The following is a 16,525-nucleotide window of genomic DNA, read 5'->3' as shown; positions in this document are numbered from 1 at the left end:
ATCATTCCTTGATAGAAAGGTGATGAAGGTACACCCTCGGGTTACCTGCTCCACTATCTCATCCTTCGGCAGGAAGAAACTCTGGAACTGGAGATAATGCATCTGTGCCCAGGAAACTACCTCTTGCATTTGTTTGTTTGCTCGTTTAAGAAAGATGAAGAGAAACCAAGGGTCATAAAAAAAACGCTGTATTGACACAGCAGGTCATTAATTTTTTTGTGACTTATTTTCACTTATTTTTTTCCGATACTTCTATTACAACCCATGAGTTTGCATGATGACACCTCCTGTGCCCCCCTCCAGTACGGCATCAGTGGGACACATCCTCCTACTCCTACAGTCAAAGACAACTGTGCTAAAAAGCAGCAGCCCAGGGTGACTTTCCTGGCACACCATCAGCTCTGAACCCCCCAGGAGGATTGCTTTGGGGCTAGGGTAGGTGACAGACTGCTCACGTTATCTTTTCCTCTTAAACAAAAATATTTACACTCTCAGGTAAAGAGACACAAGTGCTAAAAACAGCGTGTACATGCTGAATCGTTATTTCTGGCAGCAGGGAAGAGAAATGCCAGTGGGTTGAGCTGACAGTGTTCTTGCAACGATGCTGACAGGAGAGCGGAGGCCAATGCATTTGCTGGGGAAACTGGTGAAGCTGCAACGACGCTGCTGCATCCTCAGCTAGCGCTGCTCTGTGTCACGGTGGGGAAAACTCTACCCATGCCCTTGGATGCTGCTGCGAGGGGAGCTGCAGTCCTGCAGAGGTGGGTGAGAAGGAGGTGGTGGAGGTTTAGAGGAGTCCAGCAAGCAGCAGGAGGGCAGGGGAGGGTTTGCATCCCACAACAGCCCCAAGGAACAGTGCTTTGGCAAGGAGTACAGTGATGCTATTGGTATGGTGATGCTATTGCCACCAACAGAGAAAACAGCTAGGGGTTAGCATTAACAATCCTTCTGCTGTGTTTGCTGGACCCTTTTCTGCACACTAAGCAAGGAGACGACCCAGGGCTAAGCTGTTGCTCTATTTCTTATCGGTCTGATGAGGAACAAGTGGTACAAACCAGAACAGCTAAGCTGTAAGCAAGACACCCCAACCCTCAATGGAGCCAAAGGCTAGGGGTAGGAACGATTGCTGGTTTGGCAGGTCCTGCTGCACAAGACTTGGCTCGTGGGCACTCATCTTTTTTTTTTTTTTTTAAAGATTTAAGCATGACATCTCATCTTTGTTGATGTCAGCAGGAGTCCTTCTGCATTCAGTTTTGCCTGTTTGACTTATCAGGAGGAAGTTTCGCCAGGAAGGGATGCAGTAGCACTATTAAGACAAATGAGGCACATTAAGCAGGTTGCTCCCGCAGGACCTTTTCCCATCCTCTTCCCCTTCCTGCCCTCCCTCTCGTCCCTCCTGGCTGTCCACAAACCAGCCATGCAGAGCCAGAGCAAGCTGTGCCAAAACCAGCAGCTGATTTCCTGAGTGGGGAGGAAGAACAAAGGACGTGGACAGGACTAATACAATTAAATTAAAGGGAGCAAAAGGGCGCAGCAGCTTTGGCAGCTGAGATGATTGTGCGGCCTCTTTCAGCTTCTCACTGATTAATAAAGGTTAAAAGCCTTTTCCGTCCTGGGCTTTATGGTCAAAATAATTCAGGTAACTTTGTGTACTTCAGCATATTATTTATAATTCCTTTGCTTCTCCTGGAAAGAGAGTTCCTTGCTGACTTTTGCCAGCAGCCTTCCTCGGGGTTTCTGTTAGCAAAACACCTCTCAGGTTGTCAGCTAAGACCACAGCTGCCTGCTCTTCTTCATGTATTTTCAGCCTTGCCGTGAAAGGGAGGAACAAAATGCATTGCTCTGTCCTGCATGGGACTGATGTGCCTCAAGGTCCTGCTGTCAGGAGGATGCAAAGCAATTGGCTACAGGGAACGAGCACTTGAACTCAGAGAAGGACTAGTTTTTGCCAGTTTTTGCCAACAGGAGCAGCTGCAGCTTGCCCTGACTTAAAGCTTTCATAAAAATAGGAAGAAAACACGAGCAGAGGGACCTGGAGACCAGGAGGCCATAACATCAGCCAAACACTGCATAATGACATAACAAAAGCCTCTCATTTTCATTTTCCTGAGGCCATTAGGCAAGTGTGGTAGATGCATTAAAATCATCTATTAAAAGAGTTTTAAAGGGTTGCAAAAAGCAAGATAGCCAGCCCAGAGCACACTTGCCATGGGACCAATGGTGTGGCCAGGTACAAGGCTCACTTGATAGCCTGTGGCCATGGATAAGGGAAAAGTGGCTGACAGCTAGCATTGCCCATCTGGAAACTCCATCCTTAACGCTGGTGGGAAAGCAGAATTGATGATGAAACCATTAATAGTAATGTCATGGTAAACAGATTAAACTCAAATAAAATACTAGCATTCAAACCCAGCTGGAGGAGGGTTACATTTCTTCCCATCTAATGCTTAACGAAGTTCTGCATTTACTTGCAGGCAACTGTAAATCTCAATGAGCACCACACTGCTCGGGTGAGGCAAAGCAAGGACATGCTCTATGTTACTTCGCAACCCACTCCCATCAGGATCAAACAGTACGAAGCAAACGAGTGCAATCAGGGTTCAGTTTCTGAATCAGGACATGATGCAGTACCACAGGTGACAGCAGGGGCTCCCAGATGCTCCCCGATGCCTGGAAGTGACTTTTTACAGCTCTGCCCTAAGTGTCGCATGCCCCTAAAGTCAGAGGTGGCACACGTGAAGCACCAGAAAAATCCAGCAGAGTTTACAGCCAATGCAGCTTTTGGAAAGCAGGGCCTGGCCAAACAAGTACATGTGGGTGTATATACACACATATTATGTACAAACACATGTGCAGAACATTTCCCAGCAGCTTTGAAGCAATGCTTTCAGCAAAACTTTCATGAAAAACTCAATCCCACAAAGGTGTGCGCACCATGCGGAGATCAGGCAGCGGTACAGGAGCAGGAGAGAGGCCACTGACCAGGCATTTGCAGGCAGGTAATATTTTCAGCTCACAGACGAGGGCATTTGAACACAGTCCCTGCTGGTACCTGCCAGCCGCAGCCCCCAGGCAGTGCCAAGGAGGGATGGGTGTCAGAGCCTCCTGCTTCCACCAAGGAAGGCTACAACAAACCAACATGGGACGCAGTTTTGGGCTTCAGCCCAAATTCCAGTCCTTGTTCTGATCTTGCTGGGCTCTGATTCCCATCTTTGGTGTCCTGCCTGAGAAGGCTAGGACAGACCCGTGAAGGTACCTAGGGGCTGCTGCCAGCTGGGAGGCTGCATTTAGGCTGTGTATGCCGGGAGATGATATCCATCGCTCTCTGATTAGCATTCCAGCCACAGAGCCCTGCTCTGCAAAGCCCAGGAGAAAAACGCGTGTGTATAATTGCACAATTAAATGTGGCGTCACTACAGCGATTCTTTCGAGGAGGAAGCAGCTCCCAAAGATTCCCTGAGGATTAAAGGATCAATGTGTATTTCGGCAGTGAATGGGGTTGTGTTTGTTTTCTTTCTCTTTTTCTTAATAAAGTCAAAGTTGAACACGGAGAGAGCACAAATTGTTTTTTAGTGACTCACTCCTGCTTCAAAACAGCGCTGCATAAAGCCGGCATTCATAGCCGGCCCAAATTCCTTAAACAGCTCTGAAAGGCCTCTCAAAATATTTCTTTGATTGCAGTCCGGCCACACTATCCACTCATCCACTCACACCCTTAGAGGGGCAGCTATGGGTGAGAAACAGCTGGTGAGTTGAAAAGAAAAGCAAAAAACTGAGGTGAAAAAAAAAAGCTCAGGTGAAACCATGACACCAAACCATGCTCTCCAGTAAACAGCTTGGTGTCCATAAGAAAGTGAGCAGTGGCCACTGTGTTCCTGATAACTTAGCAATATATAAACTTAGTGCATAGCTTATTGTCAACTGGTGGCAGTTTCGTTCAAGGAACTTTGTTTTACTGCCTTGACAAGGCTTGCTGAATATATTTCATCTGTGTCCCATCATGGTCTGGTCTACATTGTTGAGCTTCCTCAGAAAGACTAAAAAAAGCAAGCACAACATTTCTCCAAAGCTTTTTAAAGAAACAAACCCACAAAATCCTCAATCAAAACCAGATTAATTTCTATTTTCATGATAAAAATTTCACACCTTTCCTAGAACATCCATGCAAATGTATAGAGGTAGTCTGGCTTCCACAGCCCAGGGCAAGAAGTGGCACAATAACACAAATAAGCCCAGACAGCCCAGTGCTTAGCAGGCTTCAAGGCAGTTCTGCCCCGAAGTGCGGCCAGCACCACCCATCACATTACCCACGCCTTTGAGAGGAAAGCAGAGAAAACCCCAAACCTTCCTTTCCACAGTTCCTACTCCCTGTCCTCATGGAAAAAAACATCACACAAAGGCATGAAGGAGCATAGCACAAGTCTTTCCCCCTGACTCTCCTGTCCAAGCAAATGCCCATGTGAAAACGATATGTGAAGCAAGGAGCACAGGTTAATGCCAGCCGAAGCAGTGTTAAATCCCAAGCGGGAGCAAACGCAGCCTCCAAGGGACATGTGCCAGAGCAAGATGCCCTTTCTCCCTTGCTTCCTCGTAGTCAGGTAGAAGGTACTTCACAGGAGGTAGGACAAATTGCCTGGGATAAATCACTCCTATTTCACTGCAGCCCCTCAGTGGACTCCTTTGGTTGCAATTTTCCTATTATTTCACTGTGAGCCTGGAATTTGTCTAGAGACAGAACATAAAACCTGAGCAGACACCCACTCCACCCATGCTTCAGCAGGAAAAGGAGGGAGTTCACTGCTTGATGCAACGGGAAACCATGACCAGGGTGTCCCTTTTGCCACATATGCTTTAGATGAGGAGCAGCAGAAGTTGGCTGCCGCTGCTTCGGGGACAGCAGGAGGCTCTTTTTCACTCTGCTGAACTTGACATCATTGCAGGCTGTCCAAGCAAGTGGTGAGACTTTGCATCCGCACCCTTGGCAGAGCCCCTCACAGGGCAAGAATGAGTCACCCGCAGACAAGTGCTCATTCAACTGCTTATTTCTAGCAGCAGCTACATCTGGAAAATTCGGGTGGTGGGAAAGGAAGAAGAGATGAAGAGGGGTATGGGCATCCTGCATCACCCGTTTCCATCAGAACTGGGCGAGGGAGGGATGCTGAAGATTGGCAGTGGTGCATTAGCGGGGCAAAGCGCCAGGAGTGCAATGGCAGAGGCACATCAGAGCTTCGTGTGCTGGGGACACCAGGTGTGGGATGGGGCCAGGAGTTCACAGCCCTCCCCAAACTCTTCAGAGCTACCCATGGCTCTCCCCTAAGAGACCTTTGCACCTGTGTGTGTCACAAGGAGGGTTGCTGGCAGGACTTGACACTCAATCTTGCAGAAAAAACACTTTAGGTCAGTGTAGATCATTGAATAAGACCCCTTTGGCTTCTTCCACAGGTAAAATCCTCCTTTGGCAGAGCTCCCTATCTTAAGTGGTGCTCTGGGTAAACAGATAATGCTGGCTGTCCATCAGGCGCTCTGCAGCAGCAAAGCTATCTCTCCCCTGCGAGTGCCTGCTGCAAAGAAAATCCCAGCAATGAAAAGCAGCTCGAACTAACTGGCCCCTGCCGCAGCCCCAGTTCAAGCACGGCAGATCCCGCTGCCGGGGGGTGAAGGGGATGGTTGTAGCAGGATGCTAATTCCCAGGCAGCTGGAGCAGCTTGCCCACGCCAGCCCGTCCTGCTGCCTGATCCAACACAGCGCTCTTCCGAGGAACTCAGCTAATTGCCGGAAGAGGCATATCAGTTACGCTTCAATCAGACGTGGGCGGATTTGCATGCTTTGCCCATAATCTGCCACTAATTTCAAGTATCATTTATTTTCGTGTGCACTTTTCTGGTATTTCAAAATACTGCACTTTGCTAATTCAGAGCTTGCACTTGTATCTGTGATTATTGCTTTTCCCTACTGCATGGTATAGACAGTCCCACTGGCATCTCGGTGCACCGAACACCTGCACATTTACATGCATTTATAACAAATGGGGGAGGTAAGATGCACTCCCCAAAAGATTTTAGCCAGCTGGCTGGCTAAGGCATTCCTTGTCACATGCTCCATGGTATCATCCTGCATGTCTAGAAACGGAGGAGTCTAGGCAAAGACCAGGTATGAGCTGCACTCCCTGAATGGGAGCTTGCAACATCTGGCTTTGATCCCAGCAGTGCTAATACTGGATGAGCTGGGGCAGGTCAAGATAAGCATCAGAAAGTAGGTGTAAGCGGTCAGTTCTCACAACAGGCATCCCACCAGTGAGGCCAGGACATGTGCTATTCAATTTATCTGTGAACAATCTGGAGCAGCAGTGAGGTAAGAAAGTTTGCTGAGGATACACAACTAAAAGAGTACTGAGGAAAAGAGCAGTCAGTGGGGAATTGCATATGGCCCTTACGGAGCTGAGGGACTGGGCAATAACATGGCAGCTGGAAGTCAGTGGAGATTAAATTTAAAGTGATGCATGCAGGGAAAACAAGTCTTAAATTCACATATGAAATGATGGTTTCCAAACTGCTTAATATTACTCAGGAGTGAGATCTTCTGACTATCATAGACTCTTCCACAAAACCATCAGCTCAGTGCTCAGCTAATCAAACATTAGGGATGACTATGAAAGAAACAGCAAGCAAACAGAGAAGAGAACCTCATTAGACCACTGTATAAACTCCTCGTTCATCAGTACTTTGAACAGTGCACGCAGTCCAGGTCCCCTCCCTCTAAGAAGTGGGACAGGCTCAGAGGACGGCAACAAGGACAATTCACGGTGATTGATTTTATGCCCGAGGAGGCCGAGAGCTTTCACCCCAGGAAGATGTCCAAGGGACATCTAATAAAGGTCCACAAGTTTGTGAGGGACTTGGAGCAGAGGGTTAGGAAGTGACTGACATGGTCATTTCCACCACACAACTGGGAAGCACCAAATGAAACTGTCAGACACTGGTTCAAAACAAAGAGAAAGGCTTAATTCTTCCCACATGTAGGAGGTTGGTGGAGTTTGTTGCTACTGGTGTTGTGGAAGCAAAAGGTTCAGACAGGTACAGGGAGAGCTTGGACAAGCACTTGGAAGAATGATCCACTGAAGGTTACCAGAATCATAAAACACATTCATTCATGTCAGGAAATCCCCTGAGTCAAAAACAGTTGGAGGCTGGAAAAGCAATCAGTGAAGTATCATGCAAGTTTGTCCCACTCTTTCTCTTCCCTAGGCTTCTTACTACAATTCTTATTGGAGAAAGGATACCAGATCACACTGAGATGCAAGTGCAATTTCCTCCTCTGCAGCAGGAATCAAAACCATGTCTCCCACCACCATCTGACAAACCAGACAGGCTCATTTTTGCTCATTCCCTGGCAAATGCTGATTTTCTTCCTACAATCCTTAAACATTCCAGGTAATAAATAAGAATAACTACAACTCTCTCTTTGTGCTTGGGACACTCAGTTGGGAAAGAGTAATGCTACATTTCAGTCCAAGAAATGTTCATGTATCTTATCAAGTGACTGTTTAATATAACACAAAGATGCAATCGCTGATCTCAAACATCTTTTTCTTGGATGCTCCAACCACACAAAGTAATAATAATTTTTTTGAGTCCCCCCACCATTATCATCTTCATGGTGGAGGTTTGTTCCCTAATGAGTGGCAAAGTCTTTAACTAATTCTTTTTTTTTTTTTTAAATTAAGCAACAAAACCCGCATTTCCAAGCTCAGAATGTGGTAAATTACTAAAACGCTCAGTTTGGGTGTGTCGCTGGGTAAGGACTCCCACACACAAACTGGTTAGGAGGTGAGCAGTGCTTGCTAGACTACCCAGTGACTCACCATTGAACAAATCGTTAATCATATGTTACAGCATGTCTGACTTCATAGAGCACCGTAGGTGGTGTGAAATAATCTTTGAATGAGTTCAAGCTCTTTCTAGCTTCTATGAGGTTACAGCATTTCAGTCTCCAAAAGACTCAGCTGGGCAGGAAACTGTTGAGTATTTTCTATAGTAACCTGGTCTGCGCTCCTGGCACATCAGGTCTCAGCTCATGGTGGTGTCTTTGGAGGATCTGCAAGTTTGGCACTGACTGGAGTTATTACCTCTCACCGATCGTGATGCACTGGCTTACTCAGAGCTGCCTCAAAGCAATGCGTGGGCAGAGCTGAATTTTGCTGCCCAAGGATGAGGGGTGGGGTCCAGGCAGTTCCTGTGAGGGGAAGGGGTAGGATTTGGCTGGGAAAGAAAGCATGAGGAGAGTTCTGGTGCGCCAGGATCACTGCCTTTGCTGGCACTAAGGAGACAGGCAGTGACAGCTACTTCCAAGAGGACCTCTCCCACCTTCCAAAAACAGACACAGATGCCAGATGCTCCAGCTTTCCTCGAGGAGCATGCCTTCTCATCACTCTAGCACAGGCAAGTAGATAGCAGGACTGTGGGCAGACAGTCCGATGCCGCAGGCAACTACCTATTTTCCCAGTGCTTGGAGGTGTCCCAGCACTGGCCTACCAAAAGACATGAGCTTCTTCCTCTGCCAGTCTGTTTTGCAAACAGGGCACTAGCAAGGGTACTGCAGTGATCTGAGAGAGCAATCCTCGTGTCACGCAAAAGGAAGGGCTCCCTCCATACCCCACACCCAAAGGCTAACTAGGTAAACAGTGAAGACGTTGACTAGCCAAGTCTGACGTTTAAATTTTGTCTGTTACTAGGTCCCTATTCACGTGGATGACATTTTTAAGCTAAATAATCCCTGGCAAAATTACTTCTTTACCTTGAGGTAAGTAACTGTAAATGCAGCATCCTGCCAGAGGTATGGCACAGACTCATCTTGCCTTGGAACAAGTAGCGGCAGCCAACACCTCCTACCTCGAGGTGTGAAAAATCTTGCTGTGCTGCATCAAGGGTTCCAGCACCTTTTGTCTAGTAAGACCTTTTAATGAAATAGGACACATTAGGGCTAATCTTGTACAGGAAGCAATATTGGAATGCTAACCCCCAAAACTCACAAATGAAACATTTCACACGTCAGGTGGAAGACTTTCCAGCATCCCACTTCAATCTCTTCAGTTGCACAACAGGCCCCTTGGAAACAACCCTTTCTCCAGCAAACACAGACCCTGAGGGCTGTGGTGCAGCTGATTTGATTTCATGAAGAGTTTGACCCCAGAAGGAGGCATCTGCCTGAGAAGAGTGAGTCACTCCATTTCAACAGTGGGCAAAACCATTAACTACAGGTGCACAGTTGGCTTGCTTGGGCAGGCTTTGTACGCTCAAACCAGGAGTGGTCTCACTGTTACTATATTTACTGAACTCCCCCAATTAAGTATTTTGTTTCCCTCATCCCATAATGACAATGGTTTCTGCATGTTAAATATATTCAGAAAGGAGGTTTGTTCTGTGTTTCATACCTGCAAATTGTAGTCTTCTCCCCTGCACAGGCTGTAGGACAAATACTAGCCAAGGAATGGTTAAGAAACTTTGCACTGAATGATGAATTTTCAACTACTTTGTTCAGCACAGTAGAAAATCTATTTGGGTCAAAAAGCACACTCAATATTAACTGAAGTTGCTCACACTTTTTGAAGCAATGAATTGAAAACAGGTTTAATGTGCTTCACACCTGCCAAACGTAGTTGCAAGGTCTTCTGTGGATCTTGGCTATTTCAGTGGATTCCAGCCTTGCCAAAGCCCTGAATGAGAACATCCTTTACCTGCAGACCTGGTGCAGTGCTTGCATTTCGAGCTCTGCCTAACACACCTTTGCTCTCAATTGGAGACACTTCCCTTAGGGAGAAAAAGCTCTCCATTCATTCTTCACACCGCATTTCATCTTGGCCCCACCACTGAGACCACCTACAGGGATGCCAGTTAGTATCAGCTGCATTATGCTGAACTGCTATTTACAGGAGCACTTGCTGGGAACCACATCTTAGGCAGCCTCATGGGCAGCCTCTCCACACAGCCAGATGCTTACGGCAGAAGCCTGCTCCATTCACCACCAAATGATGGCAACTGCAAGCTACCTGACGGACTCATACAGAAAATTGTGAGCAGAGTGTTTACTGTATTTTTAGTTGCATTTAATTGCAAATTAGCAGCTGGAAAAGAGGGGTGAGCAGTGCGTGAGCCACCAGCTGTCTGCAGAGGAGTTTGGAAACCTCCAGTTATACATTTCTGTAGCTCCAATGAGCCAAGTGCTGGCCTGCTGCACACTTAGGGTTTGCTGTACCCCAAGCCATTTGAAGCCATCTGGTGTGGTAAGAGCCAGAGGCCACACACTTCTTTGGCAGGACATCTTAGGGAACGCCTGCAGTTTAGATGCTACAACCAGCTAACTCAAGGCAGCAATGGGCCATGTTCTTTAGTGGCTGGCAACGATGATAATTTTAGACTGGCTCTTGTGATATCCTGGAGCCTTGCAGAAGCTGGCTGCTTTCAGTGCACTAAAGAGGTCCACATAAACAGATAAACTGGTTGATGAGGAAACTATTTACCTTTTGAGGTGACTAGTGGGTTGATGTTTTTTCCCTTTTCAGTGCACTAAATTTCGCTTCAATTTTATTTTCAGCAGGACAAAAACATGAAAACATGGACTTCAAATGCTGCCAAGCCTGTTGGATGCACATCTGTACAGCACCAGGGTAATACTGAGCTGTCCAAAGTACAAGGATATCCAGACCTGGGTCCACATCAGTCCTCATAGTAGTCCTCATATAAAGTCTTCCTTTCTTATATACAGAGACAAACCTAAGGCAGTAGCAGCTGAAAAAACACCTTATCTCTCACAATTTATCTTCACAACATCCCTGTGTGTGACAGTGGTGGGAACACCCCGTATGTACTCACAGGGAAATGAAGCACGGAAAACCTAAGTGCCCCAGGGAGGTCCCTATAAAGATCACGGTGGAAAAATAGCCTTAAAAATCAGGTCTCCCACATGCAAGTTTAGTGCTCAAACCAGTGGACCACACTTTTCCTCTCCTCTTTCTTTTCCCTGTAACCCTCAAAAGCCTTTTCTGCTGTCCCAGCCACAAGACCAATGCAATGGGAACGTACAACTCGCTGTGTCTTGCGGCACCCTGACAACACACCACCGGCTCTGTGTGTTACAGCACCGTTGATGGAAGAAGCACATGTATGTAGATTTTGGAAGTGTTTGACATCCCTATTACTGTTTCAAGAATTCCTCCCTAGGAGCCTTGCCATGTGCGCTGGTGTCAGCTGGCCCAGCTCCACAGGAGCCAGCTGCCCTAGGAACAGGCTTCGCCCCAGGGACACATCCTGGAGCCCTGACTCAAAGCATGAATTTGAGTCAGTGGACACTCGTCTGAGGAAGGACTGAGTAAAAACCAAAGGGTCAAAGTAAAACAAACCATGCAGATCCTGAGGAATTAGCAAGAAACGCTGCAATCCCAGCTGCATCAGGGGCATCACGGAAAAGATGCAAAGTCAGTAAGAGCTGAACAAGGTTTACAGGATCAGGCCCCACATCAGCAGTGTAGATACGAAAGCTGCCAATTCCCATCAAAATAGCAGCACCCAGTAAAAAGAGCCCAGCCATAGAGCAGATATACGGATTAGCATCAGGAAAGGACCCGAAATTCCTTGCTCTTTAGTAAGTTATCAGGTAGCAGCAGTTGAGGAAAAAAGATGGTATGAGTTTAGTACCAATACCATTACCTTTAAACCCTACTTCAGATCAAGGCTAGTGTTAAACAGGCCTCAGACAAAGGCAATTTTTTAACTAAATGACACTCTAAGCACAACTTGCTGTATTTACAGATATAGCCAAAAAACTCTGTATTTCAACCACACTAATAATGAGATATCCTAAAAGCAAAACACTGTGGGATTTGAAGGCTTTAGGGATGTTCTTTCTGGGTTGCTTTAAGTCTGGTTAATATTGCCTTTAATTTTTTCCACAGACCCATTTCTCGTAAAATTCAAACACAACTGAAAAAGAGAAAAAGAGTACTGAAAGATCACTAAACATGTGGAAAAAATTATCCCAAAGGGAATATGAAAGCCATCTGCCCAAGACTCTCTCTGTCCTTATCCTGCAGAAATGAACAGTGAGAGATTGATGCTGTGGTAGTGAACACAAATAGAGCGGCAAACACTGGTCTTGACTGGCATCAAAAGAAACCACACATCCAGCCGTCCAGTCCAGAGAGCTAATTTAGCTAAAAGCATATTAGCCCCTAGGCTAGCTAAGACTTTATCGGTTGGAAAATCCCAATCATGAGCACTAGCTGCAAGGTGTGGGGGGTGGGGGGTACGGAGAAAAGAAAAGAAACAGGGAAAGATTAGGCAGGACATGCCTGAACATGTTCAGTTTGTCCTTCCTATGTTACAATTATATGCTCATTCCTCAGAGCAAAAGGCAGTTCAAAGAGACAATAAACCCCTTTTTAGTCTTACACATCGCAGGAACGTCACTGAAACGGAACTGAAGTGGTTCCCAGAGATAAGGCGACAAAAGAAATCAAACCCTTCCCTGCAGCTATCCTGTGGTAAAATATCAGCAGAGAAATAGAGGCACCGCTTCAGACATAACTATGGCATTCATCTGAGGAAACAGGACTTACCTTAGTGGTTTCAAACAGATTAAATTAGTATCCTGCGCCTCAAACTCTGCAGCTGCTTCCTTCCTTTGCCTTGCAGAAATATTAGCCTCTGAGGCTCATACTAACTTCATTTTATGGGATGGATAGTATTTTATTGTCAGGAAATGTGATTCCCTTTTGGGGTACAACTTAATAAGTGCTTCAGTTTAGGTCCCAAGAAATTTGGGCTGAAGCACTGTAGACCATTGGATGACTTTGGAGCAGGCAAAGTGTGAGGCACAAGTGAAAGCAGCCACCAAACAGGGCGTTTCCACCACTTTTCTTTAACACCCTCATTTGGGTACAAAGGACAGGCCAACAGAGGGTCAGCTTAGCACTGCAAAGAAGAGAAATACCTGAAAGACAGGGCAGGGAGCACACTCAGGATAGACCTGGGAGGTCTCCGAGCGTGCATCCATGTCATCTCTCTCCTTCTGAAACCAGACGAAGCAAAACCGAAGGCGTAGGGCATAATAACCACGTCACAGGGAGCAATCAAGTGGCAAGGGGAAAATAATTTGATTTGCAATTAAAAACATGAGATACTTAACAGCTCTAGACAGTGAAATATTTGACAGCTGAAATCCCAGACGTGGATGGGACAGGCAGAAATAAAAGGCTCCATCATCTACTACCAAACTGCCCAGAAAACATCAAGCACTTACGTTGAAGGGTTACTATAAAGTGAAACAACAGCTTTTATAAAAAACAATTTTTAAATCTACTTCACCAAGACTTTTAGAGAGTACGTTCTGCTCATCACCCCAGCATTGGGGTCTCATTGCTGACATACATTCATGTAACGGTAACAAACTTCAACCTGCCGCAGGACAGACACCTCTAATCATAACCAGGCTGCACAAGAACTTAATTACCCAACTGGAAAGCCATAAATACTTCAGACTGACTCAGTTTGGGTGCACTGGATTTTTTTTCCTGCCTTTCACTGCGTCAGGGAATTTCTTTCCACCCTTAGGAAAGGGGCACATGGCTGAAGGAGTCAGCAGTCATGAATAATCAGGGAGGGACTTTTCCAGAACAAGGCAGTAATGTGAAAAAGTCTTTCTTCTATGCGACATTTGCATGACTGAGTGATGACATAATAAGTCCGCAAACAAAAAAGGCTTTATACCCCCACGGTGGCTTTCAAAACCTCTCCGTGCTGTCTTGGTCCTTCCCTTCCGTGCAGAAGCCCCATCTGCACCAGGTCAATTGCCATCTCCACAGTCGTGGCGTTATCTCATTCTTTCTGGCTAATGCAATCCTATGACCCATGTTAACGATGCTATTTTACAGGACACAACATTTCACTGTAGGACTGATAGGATTTACTTCTGCTTTAGTATGAGGGTATAAGAGCCAAGCAGAGCCCAGGGTGACAAACCTGTTCGTGCAGGAGATCCATCAACGTACAGCTGGAGTCACCTCAGAGAGGCAAGGCCAGTGCCTGGACACCAGCTTGCAGTGACACAACAGAAAGAAAAGGTACAAATGGTATTGCCAGAGTGAAAAAGCAGCAGCATGCCAAGACTGTGCCACCCTTGCTTTCTCCCACCCCCCCGAAAAAAAAAAAAAAAAAATCAAGCCTCTGTAACACAAGCTCAAGACACTTGTGAGCTGCTGGAAGAGCCAAGTTGAAACGGAGCTGCTGAAGGGCAGACAGAGATGCTGCATGCCAGGAAGCATCCTTGCAAAGGCAGCCCAAGCACTGTGGATACCACCAGGGAACTGAACTGGTGCTGGAAACCCAGCCAGGGTGTAAAAACGCAGAGCAGATGCTTAGATTGAGGCAGAACTAATGTTTCACTTCCAGCATGGGCTGTTTGCCAGATGTGGACCTCTGCTGAGAATTAACTGAAACACATTTGAAACTCTGGACAAAACCCTTTATTTTGCAGGTCATTTGTTTTTAAGGAGAGGGTTGAGCGGTGATCTAAGGAGTCAGAATCAGGTAGTTCAGACCCCCACAGGAAAGTGTCTGGGGACTTCAAGAGCGGTGAAGCAGGCGCTACAGGAACGATGGATGCTGGACCAAGCCCAGCCTCCCAAGCCTAAGGGGATTTGCTCATGCTGCCGGGGTGGGGGGGGAAACAGTTTCTCACCGGTATAGGAAGCCAAGCGCTTGGCAACAAGGGAGGCAGCTCTCCCGCAACTCTGGTTACGCAAACAGCTGCCTTCTGCTGGGTTTCAACATGCTTCGCTGCTCCAAAAATAATTTCCTGCTTGATTTGATACCATTAGCAGGAGCACAGAGCGCAGCACGAACGGTCATGCTGCTTCATGCTGGATCCAACCAGCCCCTGGTTTCTAGCAAAAGCCCCAATTTATTTTCTTGGCAGAGGGGCACGATTACGCAGGAGGAAAAGGTAAGCGCAGTGATACCGTAAGCCCTCTCCTCTTCCTCTGCGAAGGGTTTTGACGCAAGCCTGGGTGAAAGTACCTGCCACTTTCATCCTTCTGGGCCTCTTTCCAGAGCTGAGATTTCCCAGCCCTTACAGCTCATAACACTTATGGCATATAACCAACACTCAGCAGCCAAGCAGGAATCAATGCCAATGTAAAGTTCAACAACGAAGTCACTGCTTGCTGGGCGATCAGGAGCTGTGCTGGTCCCAGACAGAGCTGCTGGAGTTTCCCCATGGCACCTGAAAGCTAATATCATGCCTTCTTTCGCTCCCCATTGGACGACTTTGTGTCCCCTTTGGGGGCTTGTTGGAGTAACCCCAGTGCTTTGGGAACAGCAGCACTTTCCATTTCTATCTGGACTTGATTTGAATAGCAAATTTTGCCCTAAGGTGCATCTGGTTTCCTGTTCCCTATTCCCAGCCTAGGCATCTGCATGCCTCTTCCCAAGGGCCTGCCTTGGGGGCACTCCTCCAGCAGCCTTCACCAACAGTGCTTCAGAAACCTCAAGAAGTACAGAAAGTTAAAGATGCCAAGGCCTAGCACATCAGCATCACACTCGATAGCCTGTCGACCACCAATAGCACAGTACACCAACCCTCCCAACTCAGGGCCTTACACAGAGGTTAGCTGGTATCTTCCAGATGAAGTTCAAGTCATGTTCAGCAAAAAAAAGGAAGTAAAACCCCTTTGTCACACAGTAAAACAGTGGCTGCGAAGTGGCATTCAGAAGCTGGTAGCATGTCCACAAAATCAGCTTATTTTAAGGCAGTACAGAGTACATACTGGTGTGAAGGGGAACTCGCCAGCAGAGTCTGAAGGTCTGTTTTAGCATCTGAGGAAGCTCTATGCAGTTTTCCAATACTACCCGACTCAGAAGCAAGTCCTTGACAGCATCAACCAAGTGATTTTGCGCTGCCTTTCTCCTCCTCTTATACCTTGAAATCAACATCATGCAATAGCACTTGTTTATGCTTATATGTTTTAAGCGCAAAGAGACTATGAGGGACCATTTCATCTGATCCACACCACACAAGGCTTACCAACCTTTTCTTTCCACAACCATTCGTTGAGCCACCCAATGGCTTGTGAAAGATGCCCCTCAGCCATGACTAGATGAGTATAAGGGGTGGTGAACCCACCACTGCTTTTGGGGAGCTTGGACAGAAACTAACCTTGGAAGGTAAAGCCATGAAAAGGAGAGGTCCCATCAGCAGTGCCGCACAGGACATAACTCCAGGATGACATCCCCAGCTTTCATACATGAGGCAAAATATGCATCTGAGCTGACCCAAATGCCAGGTGGGGCCCCTCCTGTCACTGTCACAATGAAAGGGAAAAACCCTGCAAAGGAGGTGGCTCCTGCTGCTCCAGCCCCTGGAGGACCCGAGTCAGGTGGGAGGACAGGACTGGTGGGAAGAGTGTGCGAGCTGGTTTCCATACTCAACTGACCCATGTCTGCAGCTGCTGCTGCTCCCACAGCCTGAGGGAGTG

The 16,525-nt window shown here is 46.9% G+C and overlaps 1 protein-coding gene across 1 annotated transcript in view; it reads right to left on the bottom strand.

Annotated features, from left to right (window-relative positions):
- The window catches only part of SLC67A1 (solute carrier family 67 member 1), a 61,599-nt gene that overhangs the window by 27,271 nt on the left and 17,803 nt on the right, over nt 1-16,525 (bottom strand). The gene's annotated exons all lie outside the window — the stretch shown is intronic.

This window comes from Leptosomus discolor, chromosome 12, assembly GCF_034619465.1.
Source record: "Leptosomus discolor isolate bLepDis1 chromosome 12, bLepDis1.hap2, whole genome shotgun sequence".
NCBI lineage: Eukaryota > Metazoa > Chordata > Aves > Leptosomiformes > Leptosomidae > Leptosomus > Leptosomus discolor.
The sequence above is the reverse complement of the archived record's forward strand: the minus strand, read 5'-3'. Positions and strand labels throughout refer to the sequence as shown.